Source organism: Silene latifolia, chromosome Y, assembly GCF_048544455.1.
Source record: "Silene latifolia isolate original U9 population chromosome Y, ASM4854445v1, whole genome shotgun sequence".
NCBI classification, from domain to species: domain Eukaryota; kingdom Viridiplantae; phylum Streptophyta; class Magnoliopsida; order Caryophyllales; family Caryophyllaceae; genus Silene; species Silene latifolia.
The window spans coordinates 247,145,884-247,158,485 of record NC_133538.1 but is presented as its reverse complement, the minus strand read 5'-3'; positions in this window follow the sequence as shown (position 1 = coordinate 247,158,485).

Here is a 12,602-nt window from a genome sequence, read left to right as displayed (position 1 = left end):
GTCGGTTAGGCGGTCTAACATGTTGACTTGCTGTCTTTTGATCTTTGACCTTGTTCAATATGTTGACTCGGTCAGCGGGTGCAGAATATTCCCCATCAATTTGCCCCCAGCGTAGTCTATGCCGTGGTATGGACCTTCGATGAGTGTTGAGCGTATTCTGCGCAAGTTGAATTTTCTTCCCGCTTCCTCTTCCCGGCTTGCTTCGTTCAGCCGTACCATATCCCCCTCCACATGGATGTGTAATGGACATCAAATGTGGAAAAGAAGATGTCGCTGGCGGCGGGTCCAAGGTTGAGAGTGCGGATGCTTTGATTGCCCCCGGCGGTCGTTTTGCCAAGCTTGGTTGATCAGCTGGCCGTTTGGCAAGTAGATAACAAGGAGCGTGTTGAAGAAGATACGTCGATTGGCATTCCGCCAAGTAGCGTGCCAAAGAAGATTGGCAACTGTTGTGACGATTGACATTTCGTGGCTGCATGCTTGACACGTGTCTCGGTGTTGATTGGTTGACGCTTCATGGGCTTTGCCCTGATTGGTCGGATTGAGTGGGCTTTGCCCTATAATTAGGGCAGTTAGCCCCTGAATTTGGCCTTCCAAATTCATTTTCTCAAAAAAAAAATTTCTTCTTCTCGCTTAGTTTTCTTTGACGAAACTTCTCTCTAGTCTTCGAAGCGTTACTCGGCGTAACACTCTTCCCAAGGTAAACAAACAAATTTTCCAACTTTTAATTGTTAAGCTTTTGTTGTGAACATGTCTTCTGCTGATGCCGGACCTAGTAATCCTGCGCCGGGGGGTTCCCCGTCGCGCCTTGATGAAGAGGAGGCACTAGCCGCCGTCCCGATAAGGTCTGGGGGCTCTAGGTCTCCTTCTCCTGAAGTTGATGATCAGTATTTGGAAGATTTCTCGGATGATGGCGATGGTGATGATGACGGTGATGATGAGGAAAAGACTCATTCTGATGGGGAAGAGACTCATTCCGACGAGGAGAGGCCGCATCTCCTGGATCACGGCGACGCCTGTAAGATCGGCCCTGATCGTGCTTGGACCAACAAGTTCGCCAGTTGTTCTGGTCCTGACTTTTTCGAACATCATTTCTCCTTTGGCAGGGAGTATAGGATTGTTATTCCTAAAGAGGGTCAGGTCGTCTGTTGCCCTCCCCCGGGTTGTATCGGCGTATACATGAGACACCTGGAGTATGGGCTCCGGTTTCCTCTCAATGCATACGTTGCTGCCATAATTAAAGCAATGAACGTCGTGCAGGCACGATTGCATCCGTTGGCCATCAGGACGATTGTTGGCTTTGTGTGGCTGTGCCAATTTAAGGGGGAGGCCCCAACGGTGAACCTATTCCGCCGGCTTCATCACCTTCGAAATGTCCAAGGTGGCAAGGGGTGGTATAGCATACGATCGAGCCGGGTTATATCACCGTCCCCAAGCTTACTTCCTGCAAGGATTGGAAGGCACGGTGGGTATATGTTGAGGTTCCAGGGGATTATCCACTGCCTCGGTCCTTCCAGCACCGCGTCAATTTGCGGTGCGAGAGCAAAGGGGAGCGTGAGAAATATGTCTCCCGGCATAAGCTTAAGATGGACGCCTTGAAGGTCCATCTTAATGCGGACGAACGGCGGCAATGAAGGCTGTTTGAGACGAGAAGGATGGGTCGCCGAAGGGATGGATGCCCCGACGCAGATCATTCTTCAAGATGAGCCGCTCACGCCACGTCGGCCTCATACCGGCCCTAGCACAGGGTGAGTGGGGTCGGTGTGAGGCCCATCTCTGCTTTTAATGTTTCTGTTTTTGAACCTTGATTTATTTCTTTTATTTAACTCTTGCTTCGTTTCTTTTACATACCGTTTTGGCCCGGATCTGTCTGAGGAAATCCTCAAGAAGATGGGACTTGACAAGGACAAGAACGTTGTTGAGTTGCATCCGAAGGCCGATACACGTGATCGCAGACCGGCGCCAAACGACCTCATGGACCAGCAGTTGAAGGTCCTAGATGTGACGGCGGCCCAGGCGAAGGTTGTCGGTAACGTGCCGCGCCGAAAGCGAAAAGCAACGTCTTCGGCGGCGACGGCGTCAACTTCAGTTCAACCTCCAATCCCTGCAATCCAAAAGGAGACTGTGGTGATCGTCGATATTACCAATGAGGAGGTCACCTTGGCAGAGGAATCTCCTCTCTTACGCAAGAGAAAAGAGACTGCTACTGCTGCTGAGGCCGGCAAAGAAATGGGTCCTCCGGCCAAGAAAGCCAAGCCTGGTACAGATCTAACCTGTGGCTCAGACTTAGCCGGTTCATTAGGCGTTCCTGATGACAGGCTCTCTGGTATGTCCATGAATGTTGACATGGATGCTTTGTCCGAATTTTTTGTAGATCAACCACCGCCGTCTACCGGTCCTACTGAACGGCGTATTGAGAAGCGACCTGCGCAGACGGGTGGTAAAGATGCCACCGTCGTCTCCTCCTCCCCGAAGCCTTCCCCCGCCCAGATTAGGTCGGAGGGCATAAGGTTGTCCAAGATGCTGGCGAAGTGGGTTGACGTGGCCGGTGCTCATATTATGGAGCAAGAAAAGGTCATGGTGAAGCGCCCTACGCCTGAGCGGCTCGAGCTTGAGCTCGGCTGCTGCGAAGGAGGAAACCGAGAGGGCCAAAGCCGAGGGCCGAAAAGGCGGTCTTTGCTTGAGCGAAAACTTAGGGAGGACGCCGAAAAGGCGGTCCTTCTTTGAGAGAGCTAAGGTTGAGGCCGCGGGGGGCAAGCCGCTAAGGCTTCGGAGGAGCGTGACAAGCTTGGGCCGTCCTCGACTTCACCGCTAAGAAGAGGGACGAATGGAAGTCCCCGTTTAAGGCCCGAGGGAAGGTGCTTCGAATACGAAGTCTATCATCGCCCGCAGGGATTTGGACATTGAGACGCTCCAAAGCGTCATCCTCCCTAACATGTGCGCCCAATACGGACTGGCCGAAGAAGCCGCCGGGAAGTGATCGGGGAGCTCTTTCTGAAGGCTCCTTCCCGTGGCAGAGATTTGACGAGTTGTTTGATGACAAGCTTGATGCTAAGGCGAAGGCCGCGGAGGAGAAGGTCGTGGAGGAAGGAAGGGTGAAGAAGGAGGAAGAGGAGGCCGCGGAGAAGGCGGCCCATGCTTTGAAAAAAAGCGAAGGCGGCCAAGGAGGAAGGCCGAGAGGGCAAGGCGGTGAAGGTCGGGCGCCAAGTTGGATTCTGGTCGCCCACCGATGGTGATGCCGTTCTTCTTCTGCGATGTCGCGGTGGCGAGCAAAGAACATGCATAGGGAGACGGGCGGTCGTCACCAGATTCACCCGGCATCTCGGATAGCTTCAGTTGTTCGGGGGCCAATTATTAAGCCTTTCCTCCCTGCCATCTTTTGGCACTTCATGTCATATGTCTGTACCCTTTTGCTGTTCCTTCTTTTTTTGTAAACTTTGGTTGGTAGTGTTTAGGCTATCCCTATGGGGACGGCCGTCGACTTCTTCCTTGTAACCTGTAAACATTTTTAATAAGAGTTTGTTTACTTTGCCTCTGGCTTGGCCGAGGTCTTTTTCTCATTTTTGTCTGAGTTGTCTTCTTACGTTATTAATTGAGCGCTTCTTTTCTGTTTCTACCTTCGGCTTTGCCGGGGCAGTTAGAATGCGTATCTCAACTGTGCTTAACGTTTTTAAACATGTCGGCTTGTCGGTTGCCACCTCCACCGCCCGAGGCGGTCAGATTTGCGTTTCCCAACCGCCGCTGTGAACATGTTAGCGTATCGGTCGTTGTGTCCCTGCTGCTTCCCGGCCCTGGCCGAGGGAATTGGGGTTACGGCGCGACAGCGTTCGTATCTATAGACGATATTGATCGCGTCCTCGTTCACACTCGGTCTTAATTTGCCGAGGTGTCAGATTTGCGTCTCAACTGTACTTATACGTTCTTAAGCTCGGTCTTAATTAGCCGAGGGCAAGTCGTGGTTCCCTCGTTTCTTCCCGGCTTTGGCCGGGGCAACTGAGTTAACGTTTTGGCTTCTTGTTGTATATATGTTAGCATTTTGGCTCGTTTCCCCGTCACTCCCGGTTAGCGGCCGAGGTGATCGAGGTTTTGGCGCCTCTCTGCTTTGTGTACATATGTCTTCTTTTGTAGGACTATGGGAGGGACACTCCATTTTGATGGAAAACTTGGAACACTCTTTATTAGAAATAATCATGCGTTGGGGTGCCCACAACGGTCTCGGACACCTCCGCCGCTATATGAAGTATTTTCTGAGGTTGTCTGTGTTCCAGTGGCTCATTAGAGGCACTCCCTCCATGTCGGTTAGCCGGTATGTACCCGGCCTCATTTCCTCAACCACTTTGTAGGGTCCTTCCCAGTTGGCCGTCATTTTGCCATGGATGTTTCCTTTGTTGGTGGCGGCTGACTTTCTTAGGACTAGATCTCCTACTTTTAAGTCCCTTTTGTGGACCCTTCGGTTGTATGCTCTTCTCATTCTGTTTTGGTAAACGGCCAAGTTGAGCCGTGCCGTATCTCGACTTTCTTCAACCGTCTAGGGAGGCTTTCGTGGCCTTCCTCATTTTGGACTGGGTTAAAGGTTTGCGTTCGAATGGTCGGCACCGTTGCTTCAATTGGCAGGACGGCCTCAGACCCATAGACAAGGTGGAATGGACTGTACCCCGTTGCTTCTTTCTCCGTGGTTCGTAGTGACCATAGGACGCCGGGTAGTTCATCAGCCCATCTTCCCTTTAGATCTTCAACCTTCTTTTTCAATCCGTTCAAAATTGTCTTGTTAGCTCCTCACTTTGCCCGTTACTCGAGGGTGGCGGACGGAGGAGTATGCGAACTTGATCTGAGCTCTTCTAGCGATTCATCACCAAGTCACTCCAAAATTCTCGGCCGTGGTCAAATAACATGACTTGGGGTAACCCAAAACGAGTTATGATGTTCTCCCAGATTACCTTTCTCACGGCCGTCGTGGTCTTGGCAGGTACTGCGACAGCTTCGACCCATTTGGTGAAGTAGTCAACGGCGACAATTAGGTACTTTCTTCCTCCGGAGGCCGTCGGAAATGGCCCCAGTAAATCCATCCCCCATTGTGCAAATGGTAACGGACTAAATCTTGGTTGCGGTCTCGGGAAGGTGCATGTATCACCGGAGCATGCATCGACGATTCTTGCACTTTTTGGTCTTAGTTACGGAATCTTCCAAGACGGTAGGCCGAAGTAGCCGGCTCGGAGAGCTTTGTGGGCTAGCGTTCTTGCCCCCGTGTGGTGTCCGCAGATGCCTTCGTGAATCTCTGTCGGGGATGAGCTCCGCGTCGGTTGGGCCGACACATTTCAAAAGTGATCTTATCACGGACCTTCACGTATAGTTCTCCTTCGAACACCGGTACCTTGCGGCGATCCTTTTTATCTTCCGGGAGAGGGCTGCGGTTCTCCGAAGAACTCTTTTGTAAGTTTATATTTCTTTATCGGAGTCATCCACGTCGTCTCGGCTTCTATGTCGCCCACCATGCCAACGGTCTCGGTGATGCTTTTAGCATTCCCGATATCCACCAAAGACGGTTCGACCGACATTCTTGATGGTTGAACCGGCAAGTTTTGAGAGAGCGTCGGCTCGGTTGTTCTCGGACCTGGGGATGCATTGGATTTGGAAAGATTTCAATTTTGCTGTGTCAGCTTTTACCTTTTCCAGGTATCTCACCATCCCGTCGTCTTGAGACTCAAACTCTCCTCTGACTTGGTTAGTAACCAATAGTGAGTCCGTCTTCAACACAATGTGTTCTGCCCCGGCTGCTCTAGCTAACTCGACTCCGGTTATCACCGCCTCGTATTCGGATTCGTTGTTTGAGGCCGAGAAGGTAAACTTCAAGGCGTACTCAAATTCGTCCCCGTTTGGGCTGATGATAAGGATGCCGGCTCCTGAGCTATTCGTTGTGGAGGACCCGTCGGTGTATACCTCCCATACACCGGGGTGTGATTCTTCTTGGTATGTGCACTCGGCAAGGAAGTCTGCAAGTGCTTGCCCCTTTATCGAGGGCCTCGGCTTTGTATTGAATGCCGGCCGGATAGCTCTCTTGCCCATTTGATGAGCCTGCCGGATTGTTCAAATTTTCCAATGCTTTCTCCAATGGCTGGTCGGTTAAGACCGTTTATGGGATGTCGTCGTCGATAAGGTTTTAGTTTCCTTGCGGCAACGACGACGAAGAAAGGCCGCTTTTTCAATCGGTGGGTAATTTCTTTCGGCGAACAAGATGTATGGTGATGAAGTAGATTGGGTGCTTCGCTTTTTTTTCTTCTCGACGATTACGACGACCGTGGCCGAGGTAACTCGCTAAGTATAGATATAGAGTTTCCCCAGCGTCGGTGCGGACGGGGTCGGAGAGTTTGTAGATGAGCTTTCGATTGCACGAAAGCTGTGCTCTGTTCCTCCCCAAAGAAAAGTCTTTATTCCCCTTCAACACTTTGAAGAATGGGGTGCTCTTGTCGGCTGACCGAGAGATAAAGCGGGCAAGAGCCGCCATCCTCCCGTCGACATCATAACCTCTTTGCGATTCCTCGCTCCGGCAGTCTAGAATTGCTTTGATTTTCTCTGGATTGGCATCAATTCCCCCGGGCCGACAAGCACGCCGAGGAACTTGCCGGCCGGACACCGAAGTTGCATTTCATTGGGTTAAGTTTCATCTTGTATTTCCTTAGTGAACAAAATGTTTCGCTCAAGTCGGCCAGGTGCTCGCCGTCAAACTTGCTCTTTACAATAGCATCGTCGACGTAAGCTTCGATATTTCGCCCTTTTTGGTCTTGAAACACTTTGTCTACCAGCCTAGTGTAAGTTGCGCCAGCGTTTTTCAAACCGAACGGCATCATTTTGTACATGTATGTGCCGTGTATGGTGATGAATGCGCACTTAGGCATGTCTTCTTCGGCCATGAATACCGATGGTACCCGAGAAAAGGCGTCGAGCGGGCTCGGCATAGTGTAGCTGCCGTTGCGTCTATTAAGCTATCTATTCGAGGCAAGGGATAGCAATCTTTAGGGCATGCTTTATTGAGATTCGTAAAATCAACACACATCCTCCACCCCCTGATGACTTCTTCACCATTACAACGTTTGCTAGCCACTCAGGGTAAGTACAAGGCATGATAAAGCCCGCCTCTAATAGTTTATCTACCTCGGCCTTGATGGCATCATCTTTCTCGGCCGACGAGTTCCTCATCTTACGCTTCACGGGCGGCGGCTGGGAGTACGTTCGGCTTGTGAACGATAACCTCTCGGCTCACACCTGGCATCTCGGCGGCTGAGTACGCGAAGACGTCTTTGTTCCTCCTCAGCAGGTCTAGGAGATTGGCTCTGAACTTTGGCTCCAGGCTGACACCGATAGTTACGGTGCGCCCCGGGTCAATCTCTATCTGCTCGGTCTCGGCACCTTCGACCATGCCGACGTGGTTGGTGCTCATCGGATCACTCTCCTGTCATAAGGATGGGCTCTTCCCTTTCTCTGACTTTTTCGCCACTTTGAGGGACTGCATGTTGCACCCTCCGCGGATATCTGGACATTGACAACTTCGTCCCTCTCGTCCTTTGAGACGAGCTTTTTGCACTTCCCGGTCCGAGACATACATCAATGTCAAGGCCCGGATGGACATTCTGACATCGGCCTCGCTCAAGGTGACTCGGCCTATGAGGACGTTGTCGGCGAGCGAACCATCGATGACCACGAACTCGGATAAAACATTCTTGGCCGCATCGGCTTGCCAAACATCACCGTGATCGATAGACCCCAGGGGTACTAGGCCGGCCCCGGAGAAGTTGTACAGTGGGTTGGTGCAGGGGCTCAGGTCCTCAATCTTCAGACCGAGATTGAGAAAGCATTCCCTGAACATGATGTTGGTATAGGCGCCTGTATCAATTAGGCACCTCTTCACCAAATGGTTGGCTATGTCTAGGTGGACCACCAGCGGGTCGCTGTGTGGGGCTACGACTCCTTCGTAGTCTTTCCTACCGATGGTTATATCGGGGACGGTGTGAGCGGGGGTCGCTGTGGTGGGCACAAAGTTGATGGCTTGGTAAAGCTCGTTTAGGTGCCGTTTGTGCCCATTAGCGGACCCACCGTTCTCGTTCCCTCCGATGACAACCTGGATCACTCCCATCCTGTGGAATACTGATTTTCTCTTCTCCCGCGGAGCTGGATTCGGGGTTCCGGCTACGTACTTCTGAGGGCCTCCTTTTGGATAAGCTCCTCAATGGCGTTCTTCGATTCTTGCCGAAACATCATCGGTCTTATAGCGGGCCGGCCGTGGTAATCGCAAAATTGGCTTGCGTCGCCTTCCCTCTTCATCTTGGGGGTCTTGTCCACTTCGCCCTTCGCTCTTGCTCGGGCGAAGACCTCGGCCGTGATTTGACCGGAGGGTGGGACCGTGTACCGCTTATGGGTGTATGGTCCCGAACTCCCCGGCGCCCGCCGAGTTAGGTTTCCTGCTGGATTTTTCGGGCCGTGACCTATTGCTGTCACGGCGTCCTTCATCTTCGTTGTCGCGGCGGCTCCTCCTTCCTGAGTGCCCAGATTCACTGTGGCCTACCCAGGTCTTGTGGTAGTCCTCCACCTTTATGGCACAGTCGGCCATCCTTCCGCGGAGTCCGGGTTGAGGCCCCCGCACTTGATCGGCTCATTTTTGAGCTCGACTTTCGGGAGGCCCTTCATCAGTGCGAAGGCCGCCAGCTCGGCATTCAGCTCACGGATCTGCTGAGCTTTCGCGTCGAACCTCTTCACGTAGCTCCGGAGGGATTCGTCCTCCCCCTGTCGGATAGTGAGGAGATCGGATGTCTCCACGGCCCTTCTCTTGTTGCAAGAGTATTGGGCTATGAAGTTGTCTCTTAGGTCGGCGTAGTAATACACCGAACCATTAGGTAGCCCCTTGTACCAACTTTGGGCCATCCCATGAAGGGTTGTTGGGAAGATTCGGCACCAAACCTCATCAGGTTGCTCCCACACCGACATGTAAGACTCGAAAGCCTCGGCGTGGTCGGTCGGGTCGTTATCCCCCTTGTATGATATGGGTGGCAACTTCAGTTTAGTCGGCACCGGGACTTCGAGGACGTAGGTGCTGAGGGGCTGTCTGACCACGTGTCGAGTGGCACGTGGCGATCGGCTCCTCGTGGCCCTAGTCCGGCTTCTCTCCCCGTGGCGGGAAGGGCTTCTTGTTGTCCGACTTTGGAGAGTCGGGCTTCTGTCTTCATTTCTTCGGGGATGGCCTCTTTGATGCCACGGCGACGCTGTCCTCCCGCGCGTGGGGGAAGGACTTTGGTCGGCCACTGACACCACGGGCACCGCCGGCGTCCTAGTATGCTCCACTCCTTGCATTGCCCCGGACAAGTTGTTCGGGGTCACTTTATGGGCCCTGGTCACCTGCGGGTGTCTTTGCCGTCACCGGCGTTGCGGCGGGGTGATCGGTGTATTACCCATCGAGGTCCGGGAGTAACCGGCTTTCTTTGCATCGACCACATGTCCCATGATAGTGACTTGGCCGCTGCGATGGTGTTTACGGTTGTGTCGGCATCCCGTCGCGGTTGAATTACTCGGCCGGTGGGGGATGCCAATCTCGAAATTGTGGACTGTATCATCCGATAGAATGCGATTTAAATCGGTCACAATTACTTCTGGCTGTTTTGACATTCTCTTAGCTTGTTGGGTGGGTTTTGTTTTGTGTTTTTTTTTTGTAAGGGATTTGACTAGCTTTTAACATGTTCACAGACGGCGCCAATTGTTCCGGGCGTAGATTCCGGAGCAGTATTGTTTACCACGTAAGCTTGGTGAATGGATGTCCTTCCTTGCTTTGACTCTTCCTTTCGGTCTCTCCTGAAACGATGAACAAACTGAGGGCTCGGCTTGGCACCGAGCGTACTCACTCCGACGCTCAAGTCAGTAAACTTAAAGGGGTTAAGTTGTGTGTTACTTGATTAAGTATATTGTAGAGAGATAAGGGAGTTTATACCAGATGAATAGTGAGTTTTAGGTTAGATTGTGGATCCCCTTCTCAATGAGAGAAGTGGAGTATTTATAGACTTTCACCTTTTGTCACGTAGTGGCCAAGTGGCTAGCAGGTGGAAAGACTGATCTACCCTCGGCCGAGGGACCCATGGCAGGCCGGCTGACTCCATGCCGAGGGGTCTTGGATATGAGTACGCGGATATGTCTCCCGGCTGGCTGGTTGCCCAGCCGAGACCCAAGTGACCGGCCGACAGGCTGCGTCGGTTAAGCGGTCTAACATGTTGACTTGCTGTCTTTTGATCTTTGACCTTGTTCAATATGTTGACTCGGTCAGCGGGTGCAGAATATGCCCCATCAAGTTGGTTGCAATTTGAATTGGAATTCTAATCATTCTTGTGACCCGTGTTGTCGGGCTAAACAAATTCGTTCTCCATTTCAGCTTAATAATAAACGATGTGAGGTATTATTTGGTTTAATTCACTGTGACATTTAGGGACAATATCGGGTAGCAAGTTTATCTCGTGCTCACTATTTTTTTACCATTGTCGATGACCATAGTAGGGCCGTGTGGGTGTACCTCATGAAAGAAAAAAAGTGAAGCAGGGGAGTTGATGAGAACGTTTTGCCAAATGGTTAAGACACAGTTTGAAAAAACCGTTAAAATAATTCAGAGCGATAATGGAACGGAATTATTATCTGGGACTATGAAATACTATTATGAGGAAAACGGGATAATTTTTCAAACCAGTAATGTTGACACACCTCAGCAAAACGAAAGGGTAGAGAGAAAACACCGACACATACTTGAAAAAGCACGAGCTTTACGATTTCAGGCAGACTTACCGACTCATTTTTGGGGGGAATGTGCCTTGACGGCGGCTTACTTGATAAATAGAACCCCAACACCTCTACTTGGAGGAAAAACCCCGTATGAAATATTGTATGCCAAGGTACCCGTTTTGACTAATCTTAAAGTGTTCAGATGTCTTTGTTATGCCCATAATAAAGACAAGCCTCGGGACAAGTTTGGGGAACGAGGTAAGCGGTGTATTTTCTTAGGATACCCCCATAGTAAGAAGGGATGGAAAGTATTGATCTAAAGGAAAAGAGGATGTTTGTTTCACGGGATGTAAAATTTTTCGAGAGCGAATTTCCGTTTTCGAAACAAAATGAAAGCAATCACTCGCAGCATCTCAATTCAGAATATGTACAAGATATGGGTGTAGAGTCGTATGAAATAAGTGAGAATCAACCAGAGGAAACAATATTGCTTGACGACAAGGGGAGCAATGAGCACCTCAGTCCTCGGCATGACAGAGAAACAGAGGAGCCGAGAGAGACAGAGCAGGCAGAATAGGGAGATGCCATGAATGACGAAGTCCCAAATGAAATCGTGGGTGAAGAACCACGGGTGGCAGAGGAAGAAAAGATGGGACGAGGAGCAAGGGAGAAGTTCAAGCCGGCATGGAGAAAAGATTACGTATGCAAATCGACTCGAATGATAAAACTCACCAGTGATGCTCATCGTGTTCAATCATAATCCGCAAAGGCAGGTACTCGATATCCTTTAGTCAATTACGTTATTACAAATTGTTTTTCTCCCTCTCACAGAGAATTTTTAGCTGCTATTGATGAAATTCGAGAACCTCGCAATTACAATGAAGCAGCTAGAAGTCCAAAATGGCAGGAAGTTATGAGCAAAGAAATCAGTGCGTTGGAACAAAATGGAACTTGGAAAATAGTTCAACTACCGGATGGCAATAAACCAATCGGATGCAAGTGGGTATATAAAGTTAAATACAAAGCGAACGGAACCATTGAGCGATACAAAGCCAGACTAGTAGCTCAGGGATTCACGCAAATTGAAGGCATAGATTACCATGAAACTTATGCACCGGTAGCAAAAATGACAAGTGTTCGATGTCTGCTTGCAATAGCGGTTGTTAAAAGGTGGAACATTGAACAACTAGATGTCAATAATGCATTCTTGCACGGGGAATTGGACGAGGAGGTCTACATGAGAATACCGCAAGGATTCGAAAAAGGAGAAAACAAAGTTTGCAAATTACTCAAATCAATATACGGTCTCAAGCAAGCTTCACGGAATTGGTTCGAAAAACTGACATCTTCATTAAAGAGGTACGGTTTTGTACAGTCATTGGCCGACTATTCGTTATTTACATATAATAAGGACGGAATATTTATTGGCGTTCTCGTATATGTGGATGACATGATAGTGGTAAGTAATAATAGTGTTTACTGTGGCAAATTTAAAGATTTCCTTGACAAGAGTTTTGGGATAAAAGACTTGGGCCGTCTTAAATATTTCTTGGGCATCGAAGTAGCACACGGTTCCAGGGGACTATTCCTCAATCAACGAAAATATGCTTTAGGAATTATAGAAGAAACATGCATGAAAGGAGCCAAACCCGTGTTTACTCCAATGCAGCAGCATCATCATCTTGCATTGGCTCATGGGGATATTCTAAAAGACGTAATGAAATATCGAAGACTCGTTGGCCGACTAATTTATCTAACCATAACCCGTCCAGACTTGGTGTACGCTGTCCACACCTTGTCACAGTTTGTTAATGAACCACGAAAAGAGCATTCGGAGGCGGCTTTGCGGGTTGTTCGGT